The sequence below is a fragment of the Prinia subflava genome, chromosome 1 (assembly GCF_021018805.1).
Source record: "Prinia subflava isolate CZ2003 ecotype Zambia chromosome 1, Cam_Psub_1.2, whole genome shotgun sequence".
NCBI classification, from domain to species: Eukaryota; Metazoa; Chordata; class Aves; order Passeriformes; family Cisticolidae; genus Prinia; species Prinia subflava.
Genome location: NC_086247.1, coordinates 90,247,552 through 90,258,493, shown reverse-complemented (window position 1 = coordinate 90,258,493; position 10,942 = coordinate 90,247,552). Strand labels below are relative to the sequence as shown.

The 10,942-nt window shown below is 39.8% G+C and overlaps 1 long non-coding RNA gene across 1 annotated transcript in view; it reads left to right on the top strand.

Annotated features, from left to right (window-relative positions):
* Positions 1-1,802: 1,802 nt before the first annotated feature.
* The window catches only part of LOC134562643 (uncharacterized), a 33,829-nt gene continuing 24,689 nt past the window's right edge, over positions 1,803-10,942 (top strand). Inside the window, exons 1-2 of the long non-coding RNA XR_010083227.1 lie at positions 1,803-2,055; positions 3,857-3,948. This is a non-coding gene — a long non-coding RNA (uncharacterized LOC134562643). The remainder of the gene's footprint in view (positions 2,056-3,856; positions 3,949-10,942) is intronic.

Sequence of the window (10,942 nt, the reverse complement as noted above, 5' to 3'; positions counted from 1 at the left end):
GCTTTCTGCTTCATTTATTCTGAGAAAGCAACTCATTTCTGCTGTAAATCTGTTTTTGTATGACTGATGTTTAAATTGACTAGTGTTCAGAGAGAAATACATGTCATTTGCTCCTGATATTAACTCAGTTTGACTTTAGAATGAAATGAATGCTTGATTTTTAAGTGCAACAAACAAGTGCTTAACGAGCAAAAGAATGAAAAAAGATCTGTGTTTCCAGATTGCAAGTTTGAGCTGGTTTGACTGCAGTTGTTGAGAAAGCGATGACTCAACTTTGAAGATTTTTAGTTCGTATTTGTGCCTATAAGGTGTCCGTATTGATGTAGATGATTGTCACAGGCCTTTAGGATAGAAACTGCATTTTTTTTCCATTTGCAGATAACACAGCACTGAGAGAGACCACAAAGGACTGAGGGAAGATGAGAATTTAGAAAGGTCATGATAAAACACGGAGTGACATGAAAGTGTGGGATGTGTTTGAGTAAGGATGAGTAAAGGTTCTGCACTTACTCAAGAAGAATCAGCTACACAAGCACAGGATAGATCTGAACATTAGTAACAGCTCTGCAGAAAAGGATCTGGCAAATGTAGTAGATCACATGCTGAGCATGAGGCAACAGTTTCAAAAAAGGAAAATGCTCTGGTACTGTTTACAAGGAGCCTGCCTGGGATGGCACATTAGCTGCTCTTTTTGATCTACTCCATGCTCAGGGCCTAAGAGATGGAATAGGACCTCTACTGAGATTGCTTTTGGTTCTTTTCTGTGATTCAGGATGTCATTTCACCTGAATGGTCTTATGGGTTCTTCATTACAGTGCTAGATGTATGTTATGGCCAGCATTTTCAAATGTTGGTAATTAATCTGAGGCATGTATGTAACAATGTTCTCATCAGCCACGTGCGTGGTTTAATTCTCGCAGCTTGTTTTTAAGTTTTGCACATGCAGTAGGCAGAGAAGAACATGAATGCCAACATGACTTCATCCTTCAGTTTCCTGTCTGACTGCAGCAGATGCTCCAATACAGATTCCTGAGACCCTAAATTTAGCAGTGATAGGATTATCTGCTACTAATACCTAGTAGCTAAGATTGTCTTAAAATCTGAAGCATGCAGTTTAGTGTTTCTTACAGCTTCTGTATTAATACCAATAATTTAAATTCCAGATGGTATTGCTATCCTTTTCACTTGCTTCTTGTGTCATTTTCTGAACTGTAGCCACAGTCTCCACAGTTCAATTGCATGTGGTGTGAAAAATAGTTCTGTATTATCTTTTTAGAAGTGTCCAGAAGAACTGGTGAATACTTTTGCAGTGGTTGTTAACATTGACAATCTTAACAAAACTGTCCAGTTTCATGAAAATCTCTCATGTACAGACTGAATTTTCTGGAAATAAGCAATCCCACCTCATAGCAGCCAGTAGTCCAGAGGCTAACATGATTATCTAAATTAACACTGAATGAAAACTGGGGTTTGTAATTCCCAGGTGTATTTCATAATTGCTGGCAGTCCGTTTAAAAATCAACAGCAGATGTTCCATGGTGCATTGCATATTCATTGAGGTAGAGGTGGTTTCTACATCATGGCATTTGAGGAACTGGGTTGGAGTATGTGAGGTGAAGGCTTGGGCCTTTGCTCTAAGCCACATGCTAAAAATGCATTTTCTGTTTGATAGATGAGCACCTGAGCTTTCAATATCTTAGCATTTCTAGATGGCTTGCTCTGTTAAGCATTGCCATCTTTTGTCGGAGGAATTATGAAACATGAAATCATGTAAGAATTATTTTTTGCCTTTTGCAACAAAAAATTGGTTTTTAAATCAATAAATGCATTATTTTGCCTGTCAGTGGCAGGATATGCTACACCACTCCAGATAATGCCACACACTTTGTTTTATATTAAGTTTCTGTACTGTTGATCATTCCCATTTCTCTTTTTTTCCATTTTTCCCCCCTCTTCTCTAGCCTTTCCTTGTATGAAGATGGGAAGCCACCATCTTCCATGCAGCCTGCCAGCAAGTCCCACTCTCAAAGGCTTGGGTTGACTGGTATCAGCAGGGTAAGCAGTTCACCTCTCCCACCCTCTCATATATATTAGTCTGCATTTAGCAGAACTGGAGTTCATTTCCCACCTTGCCATCTACCAGAAGGCCCAGGGCTGGAGGATTTTTCCCTTTTTTTTCCATCTTGTGTTGGTACAAGCATGCCACTACAAGCAGCTGTTGAAGAGATGTTGTGGCTTCCCCCCCACCCTCAACTCCCTTCTCACATGAGCACATAAGCAGGTTTTAAGAGATAAATGTCATTCGTTTTTTCTCTGGAGAGGCTAGGGAAAGCACTCCTGTGATCTGTGTAGCAGCTGAGATGTAAAGGTGCAGTACAGCTGGAGGGAAGTGGTGTGAGTGTTCTTGTCACCTGACCTGCATTTTATGATTCTCAGCACCCAACATATGCCTAACACATTGAGCTCTGCTGACAGGCTGTCTCCCTTTCAAATGGAAAAATGTGACCCCACTCGTGAGCACTGCTCTCTGAAATTCCAACCTTAGAGCGATGAAATCCCTCTTGTTCTCCTCTAGGTCTTTTCTCAAAGGGATATTAAAACCTCTGTGCTAGAACAGTTTTGGAAAGGTTAGTTCTGCTTTCAGAATGCCCTACCTTTTCTCCCGTGCCTGACTACTTTCATTAAAGTGTCAGACAGGTTGGGAAAAGCCACTTGTGCAGTCAGAGCAGGGGTAAGTCGCAACAAAATGGTTTGGTCTGGCTCAAGCTTCTGACAGATGCTGTAGCAACACTCATAAATCTGATGTTATTGGCTGTCCTTTGCTAGAATTATGTGGTTCATACCATCATCCCTTGTCACTGGAGAGTTCAGAAGAATGCTTTATCATTTTGTAAAACATTAACATAAGCTTATTAAAATGCAGAAGCATCACATTAATATGGGGTAAATCACCTAGTCTGGAGCCTTTAAGGCAGGCTGTGAATTATTCAATACCGTGATAGATTTAGCCAGCACCACACAGCAAGCCTCTGATTAGCCCGAGGATAAATTTTGAGAGGTCATTAAGATCAATACATTCCTCTAAATATACCTTCTGTGTGTGAGTGTATGTGAAAGTGAAAAAACAAGAAAAAATAAAAGGAAAACTGAAGTCTTGCGAAAGACAATCAAAGAGATCTCAGTCTTATGGGTTGTAATAAAACATGGCTGATACCAGACCTAGCTTACATAGCCTGGAGGCAAAACCACCTCTTGTGTTGTCCTGCTTACAACAACAATTAGGAGAGTGGAGTTTCTAGTAAGGAACATGGGCATGAACCCTTGATAGCTGAGTGTCAGAGACGGTTTGTCAAATACCAGGTAAATAAACAAACCTGATTTCAGTGGAGCTGCTTCAAACAAAATGGAAAGCAAACACACTTTCAGCAATATCCAGCCATGCACATAAATCTTATGCACATAAATCTGTTCTGTGTTTGTAGAGGAAGAAAACCCATACAAACAAAATAAACCTATGTAGGGTATTTGTATGCTCATTTGATAGGTTTTTTTTTTCTCCTGTAATCACAGATTATGTCAAGTGCTGTCTTTCGGTCTCTAATTAGAAATATCACCAACTAGAGTGAGCCTTTACCCATTAATCTGACCAGGAGATGCATTATGAATAATTTTGTCTGTATATTGCTTGTCCTGCTTGTTTCTAGCTTGTTTCTCCTTTCACAGAAAGGAGTGCTGTGACCACAAATGTCTTTGATCAGGTATAGGACCTTCTTGCTTCTGCATGTCTAATCAACTTCTGCTATTAATGTTCCTCTGGGAGCTGGTAAATGAGTAGCATGTGTAATTTCTCCATTAGCATACCTGTTTACTCCCAGCTGTGCTTTGAAGTAGATTGGGGCAGGCTTCCTACCCGGCAAATGCTGTTCCTGGGCTGGATCCACCACAATGGTAAGTACCAACCTTATGAAACTAAGGTAACCTCTAGTTGTTTATATGTGTTTTGACCTCTGTCCAGCATCAAAGAGGAATGTATAGACTCTCTTTAGAGAGTTCAAGAGCATGTTCCCAGCCTTTGTGCGTTGGAGGTTATCACATGCAGGTCCACGGCAGAGTGCTCAAATTCCCTTTAGGATGATATTTGTGCACTGGTCAGTTCAGTGCATGGAGGTGAGATCCTTGCCACAGCTCCTTTCCTGCCCTCATGCATGTAGAAGTGTAGTAAGTTGGTAACTTATAGATTGATTTTTATTAATTTTTAAATATTAATTGATTTTTAAATTGCTGGTGGACTGAATGCAAGTAATACTTCAACACAGATTTCCTGAGGCAGCTTTAAAGTCCAAGTATAGTGAAAGGTCACAATGAATAGAGTATATATGTTAAAGAAAAGCTGTTCCTTGGCTTTGACCCATACCTCTGGCACTTCTTTCCAAAAGAATTAGGGAAGACAATGGACCTGCTAAGCTACCAGACAAACTTTAATACTTGCCATTTTGAAATGAGTTTCACACAAACACCTATTTTCTTATGTTTTCTTCTTCTCGCTCTGCTCATTTTCAAAGCTTTATGGCAAAGCACATTTCTCAACAGAGCTCCTCCTCCAAAGCATTTGTGTCTTCTTTTTTGTGTTGTTGCTCCAAATTTTCTAGTAGCCACAAAGCTCTCTATGATGCTTTTCCTTGAAAAGGCTTTACCTTCACTGACACTGTCTGCATCTGTTACAGTGTCATCAAACTTGCAAGAAGACAGCCCTGAAAGATTTTCAGATAGTTTCTAACTGTGCTCCTGAGACATTGGAACAACATGACTGGGTCTTTATGGTGTAAATTACAGAAATGACATGAAAACAGATGAGTTTATTAAAACAGAGTGAATCACTGATGACATTTAAGTCTAATTAAGTCAGGCTACCCAGCTTAATGACTTTGTTCCCGAGGAGGTAACTGTTTGGGAATTCATAATGTTTAACACAGATCTTCTGAAATAGGGTATTGTACCTAGGGGTGCCATTATCAGGGTCTGTAATAGCAAATGGCTTCACTTAAAATGCTGTGCCAAGGAAAATCACAGTGAAATTTATCCCAGACATTTGATAATCCTATCCCAAAATGTAGTCATGGTTGAATAAACAGCAGGGGGTGAGAGCAGGGCAAGGGATGTTCAAAATAGGGTTAAGATGGTTAAGCAAAAAAGGTGGTTATCATCCTCACCTATGAGAGTGCCCTGTAGTTTTATGTTTAAAAATACAGAAGTGAATTATTTATTTTGGTCTCAATACCAAAAGTACCCCAAATTAGGGGAAAGCTGCTAAATGCTGATCCTCACAGTGGTGTTCTCCACACATTTCAAAATAAAAGTTCCTGTTAAATGCTCAAGAGTGCCCTAGTTGACTTTTCTTAGTTCTCTACGGGGCTGCAGCATTTCTGTCTCTATGTAGCCAAGACACGCTTGTAATTAATTTTGATTTGCAGTCTTTGCCTGCAGCTTAATAGTTGCAAGGATATTTTGTTGTGTAAACTAGATACTGCTCCTCTGACATAACTGCTGTTATACAGACAACCTTCTTGGAAATCAAGCCTTAGACTCCTTCCTTCAGCACTAAGATGACTGGCTGCTTGCTCTTGAAGCACTTGAATAGAAAATTATGTTTATTTCTTCAGCAGAGTGTGTTTAAACAGCCCTGTTATCACTGATGGCATACAAAGCTCAGAGGGGCCAGTACAAGCCTGTATGCCATATCTGCATCTTCTGGGACTTCCAGAAGTCACACCTTCATCTACATACTGGAGGGATAGATTGCATATAGAGCTTTTCCCCCCTGCTACTCTGCAGTCAGGACAAAGCCAGGACTTGATAGCAACAAGGACCTTGACCCAGATCCTCTGGAGGTAGCTGCTTACCTTGTGGGTTTATTTTCTAAGTTTTTGGGTGGGTTTTGCTGATGACACTATATGTAGCAGAAAGCAGAACCATAGATCTTGGCACTTTAAATAGTTTTTGATGACTGCACAGAGCAAGAACTATGTCTGTAATGTGCCTCTCATCAAAGGGTACCCTTGGCAAGTCTTTGGCTTACTGAAGTTCTTTATTGAGTCCTCTTGGCAAACATATAGCAAGGTGTTATGAGGGCTCTGAAATGCTCTCTGGCAGTACTGTCTTCTAACCACAGATTTCTGTGTAGGGTGATTGGGCATTTTTAGGTTCTTCAGTTCAAATATTTGAAGTCTGTCATAAGGACTGCAGAGAGCTACAGTTACATGGATGAAACACATATGCATTTTTGCATACCATTTTATTTGCAAGGTTATCTTCTTACCTATTGTAATTTGAACAGCATCACTGACTCAATTTACTCCTTATTACTACAGCTGTGTTGCAAGAAGCAGTAGGCACTGGACTCCAAAGCATCGAGTGATGTACTCAATACTTCACAAATGTTAGGTTCTTATTAGGCAATAGTGACCTATGTACAAAAGCAAATCAACCCAAAATCTGAGAAACAGACAAAATCCCACATGCAGATAAATAAATAATTACTAAACCTAGATTCATTTCACTGCATTTGCAATATGTGAATACAGCTATCACATTTCTTGCTTTGTGGAGAGTTGTCATCTGTTGTGTCCTTGCTTCACTGTGAAGTTGCACTGGATCTGCCAAAGCATCTATGCAATATTAAACACCACATGCAATGGGTTCGTGCACAGCAAATGTTATGTAAACTGTTGAGATAATTTTAAGTCCTAATTTATGTCACTGCACCAATCTTCTCAGTTTCTCCCGCTAACTTAACCACTCACACAGTTCACATTGTTTCAACTGGGAGCTTAAGAACTACAGTCCTTTTCTAAAGTCATTCCTAAATCAGTTCCTAAATGGACCTTGCTCAAAAGAATGGGCATTTATTTAGTTGCAATGCATATCATTTCCATATTACATTGCCTGTAAATGCCGTTCCACTGCTAGATTTTGTTCCACACAGAGAAACATAAAATAAAGGGTAATCTGGCTGGATAGGTCAGGAGAGAGGTATAGCCATGAGTGGCTAATATAGAAATAGCCAATTTTGTTTACACAGAGAGCTATTCTGGCCAACTGCCAGCAGTCCAAACACTACACTTGATTTATATAAATATTTGCACAGTCTTGCAATCTAGAGTAAATTTTGCTGATATTACCAAATTTATTGTGAGTGGAAGTAAAAGTATGAATACCACTGCAATAAAAAGCTGCATGATATTTGTTCTCCTTTCCTTGTAGATACAGCAGCTGTTTGCTGTTTCATTGGAAGTGCTTAGTTTCACATTTCCCTTAACATCTAGCAAGCTGGGTGCCTTGGACAGTACTTGTCTGCATGGCTCTGAAGGATACTACGATCTGGCTTCTTCCTTTCTTTTTCATGCAAGTTCTGTTAAAGTGTTCTCATTTTCTGAAAGCACAATTTTAAGAGAGAAGTTGCAGCACTCTTCAGGATTCATCATGCTGCAGGGGCTAGCAGTCATGGTAGACAGCCTAGCAGGCATGTTCAGAAAAATCACATGGTTAAACAGGATGTCTCCAGTTCAACCTCCTGCTCAAAGCAGGGCCAGCTGAGGGATCAGGACAGATTGCACAGGGATTTAACAAGCTGGATGTAGGAAAACTCCAAGGCTGAAGACTACAAAACCTTTGTGACCAGCATGTTATCCATTGTTCCTGTGGGGAAAATATCTTTTCCTTATAGCAGTCTGAAACGTTCCTGTTTCAATTTATGCCTCTTTCCTCTTGTAATCCTCATTTTCTGCTGTTAGTTGTTACTCTTGAACCCTTTATCCTAAACAGCGAATCCTGGGAAATCTTCTTTGAGAGGACTGAGGCAAAGAAGACGTTGAATAATTCAGCCATGTTTAGGCTTCCTGTCACATACCCCATGTAACAAAGGTTCCACAGTTTCACTGTTTGGTTTTTTATATTAAGGATTCTTGTCACCCTTGATACTCCTTACAGGTGTCAACTTTGAGTAAGCTTTGGCTTTGCTAGTGTTGTCTTTGCATGTCCAGAAGGTATTTCTAAATTCATTCTTCATAGCCTGTCCCTGCTTCCACCTCCTTTATACTGCCATTTCACATTGAAGTTCATCTCAATTCCCTGCTTAGCAAAAGTCTCATGAAGAATCTGCTTGTCTACCTGAATTTCAGAGGAGATCACTCGTGTGTTCAAAGGATGCTGTCCTTCGAGGTCAACCAAATTCACAGAAATCCTTGGCCCTTGAGAACTGCCTCCCACTAGAACCCACTTAGGGCTCCCTGAATAAACTGAAGTCTGCTCACCTGAGTACTCTGCTGCTGTCCCCCCTCACACTTGTCAGGATCTTGAACTTCACTATTCCATGGCCACTACTGCCAAAGCTATTACTGGTTACCACATCTCCAGCTCCTTCCTTCTTGTTACTGACAAGCAGATCCAGCTGTGTGTCACCTTTGATTAGCCCATGCTACATCAGTGTCAAAAAGGTGCCTTTGCACAGACTCATTTTGTTGTGAGACTGCATGAAACTGTTTTGTTGCTCATAGTCAACTTACAGGCAACTGAAGCACTCTGGTTTACTGGAATGGATTTTTGCCTTTTCTTCTTTGTTTTCTGAGAGACTTTTTATAGTTATAGCACTCTGATGTAATTTTGCTGTAGTTGGGTAGATGTTTAGTACTCAGATCTGTACAGCTGTGCACTAGTGAATCCTACCAGACCTAAACTGCATCTGTAACCAGCTGTACAGAGCAGTCTCCTCTATTTGGATGCCTTACTGCCACCTTAATCCCAGGACACAGATGCAGCCCCCATGCTGCCAATAGTTGTGCTGGTTAGATCCCAAGGGTGAAAACTGGAGGCTTGGGGGAACTTCATGAGATTTTTCTAACTTTGAAAATGGCAGTATGATTGTCATCCAGAGAGAACATTCTCCAACTCTACTAATTTGTCAAAGATGCCATCCTTTGCTCTTGCTTGCAATGTCCTCTCTGGATAAGAAAAAGCTCTGAGTAACCCCTGAATTCAGCGACAGTAGAGAGCTCTCTTAAAGATTCTTGGCATTATCAGGGGAAGACATTGGGCCTCATAAATATAGGCAAAAAGTTTTAGAACTTTCTACACCCCCAACAGACTTCCCTGATTTTCCAAGGGCTTATGCACCTTTACCTACAAGAAATTACATGTGTCATTTTAATTCTCTTTAACTGGGAAAAGCAGAAATAAGTTACTACAGAGTGTTGCTTGAAAGCTGTTTTTTTTTTTTGCATGACAAAGATACAATGGATCTGTCATCTTTTGTAGAAAATCAAAAGAAATTCCCTTTTACTTCTATGAAAGTAGGGAAAAAAGTGATACTGTTTGAAGTCATACTTGAAGCAACTTATGTGAATTACATAAATATGACCCCATCTTCCCTTTAATGTTCATTCATCAACTTGATCTTGCCTCTCATATATTTTCTTTAAGCCTTCTTCATTAGCCTTCCGGTCAAACGTGCAGATTTGGAGGGCTCTCCATGATTAAAGCCTATGTGACTCTCTTGTTCAGTCCAGTGTCTGTTGTAGGCATTTGGGGGAATCACTGGCTTTTGTTAATAGTCTAGAGCAAACTAGAGCAAGTCTAGAGCAAGTTCTTCAGGAAAGGTGATACACCTGTATTTTGCTGTCTCCTATTGCCCCTATTTTAAGAAGAAAGAACAATAAGTTCATGCTCAAAACTGACTTAAGTGTGTTGTATAAAGTGAGAATGCTATCTGTGGAAAGAAAAAGGGGAAATTGCATGGTATAATAAAAAGATATAACTCTTAATCTTGAAATGCACATTAATTTTTTCAAGCCACTTGCCAGTATCTTTTTTTTTTCCTTGTCTAACTGCTCTGAGGAAAAGTAGTATTTATCCTTTTCTGATAATGAGAGAAGCAAGTAGTTCTGCCCAGGGTAAAAACAGAGTGTATTTCTCTTGTGTGTTGAAGGCAAGTGCATGCTCACTTTGCTCACACTGCAACAACCTAGCAGCTGGACAGCTTCAGTAGTGGGGCTCTGAACTCAGGGTATGTCCTGCTGAGAAACTAGTGGATTCTACTTGGCTTGGAGCAAGAAGAGTGAGGTTCTATTTGCATGTAGAATGCCATGTAGAAATTAACAGTCAGATGAAAACTGTGGGGTTTATTATGGTCCTTGGACTACTACTAGTGTTGATCTGAAGTGTATCCTCTGATGTGAAATGATGTATCTGCAAACCTTCTCCCTCTGACCTTCTTTTTAGGCAAACTAAAAATGTGAGAATAAAGGAAGTAGTAGAACACTTGCTGGTATGGTAAATACAACCTTCCTTTTTTCTGAAAGCAAATCCCAGTGTCGTGTCTGAGTTCATTCTCTGTTAGAATTAACCTTGGAGTTGCTGAAGTGAGAGAATTCTATAAAGGACTAGGATAAATGCTGATAAAACTGACAGTTTTGGAAAGAAAAAGGAGCAATTTCCCATTATTTTGGGGAGTAAAGTATAAATACTTTATCCTCCACAGTGGTAGTCTCATTAAAATTGAGTCCCTTGACTACATGCAAGTACTGCATGTGGTCTATTTCTAGAATAATGGAGAGCTCAGATGTCCATCTCATTTTTAGGATCTTATATACAGATTAATCTATCTTTCAACAAATGCTTTCTAAATAGTATGGAATGCTCCTGGGGGAAGAAGGGAGAGAAAGAAAATCTTCCTTAAACTCAAGCAGAGAGGAAGCTATTGTATCCTTAATTACATTTATGTAATATTTCTCTATGTCAACCACATGATCTGGGGAGAGAAGGAACTTAAAACTACTGTGTAGAGGGACATTCCCTTTTAATTTACAGATTCCTTAAAATTTCTAATAGAAGATACATATCCTGTACAGCAAATCTGAACCTACTCATTCTTGCTTTTACAGACGCCTTA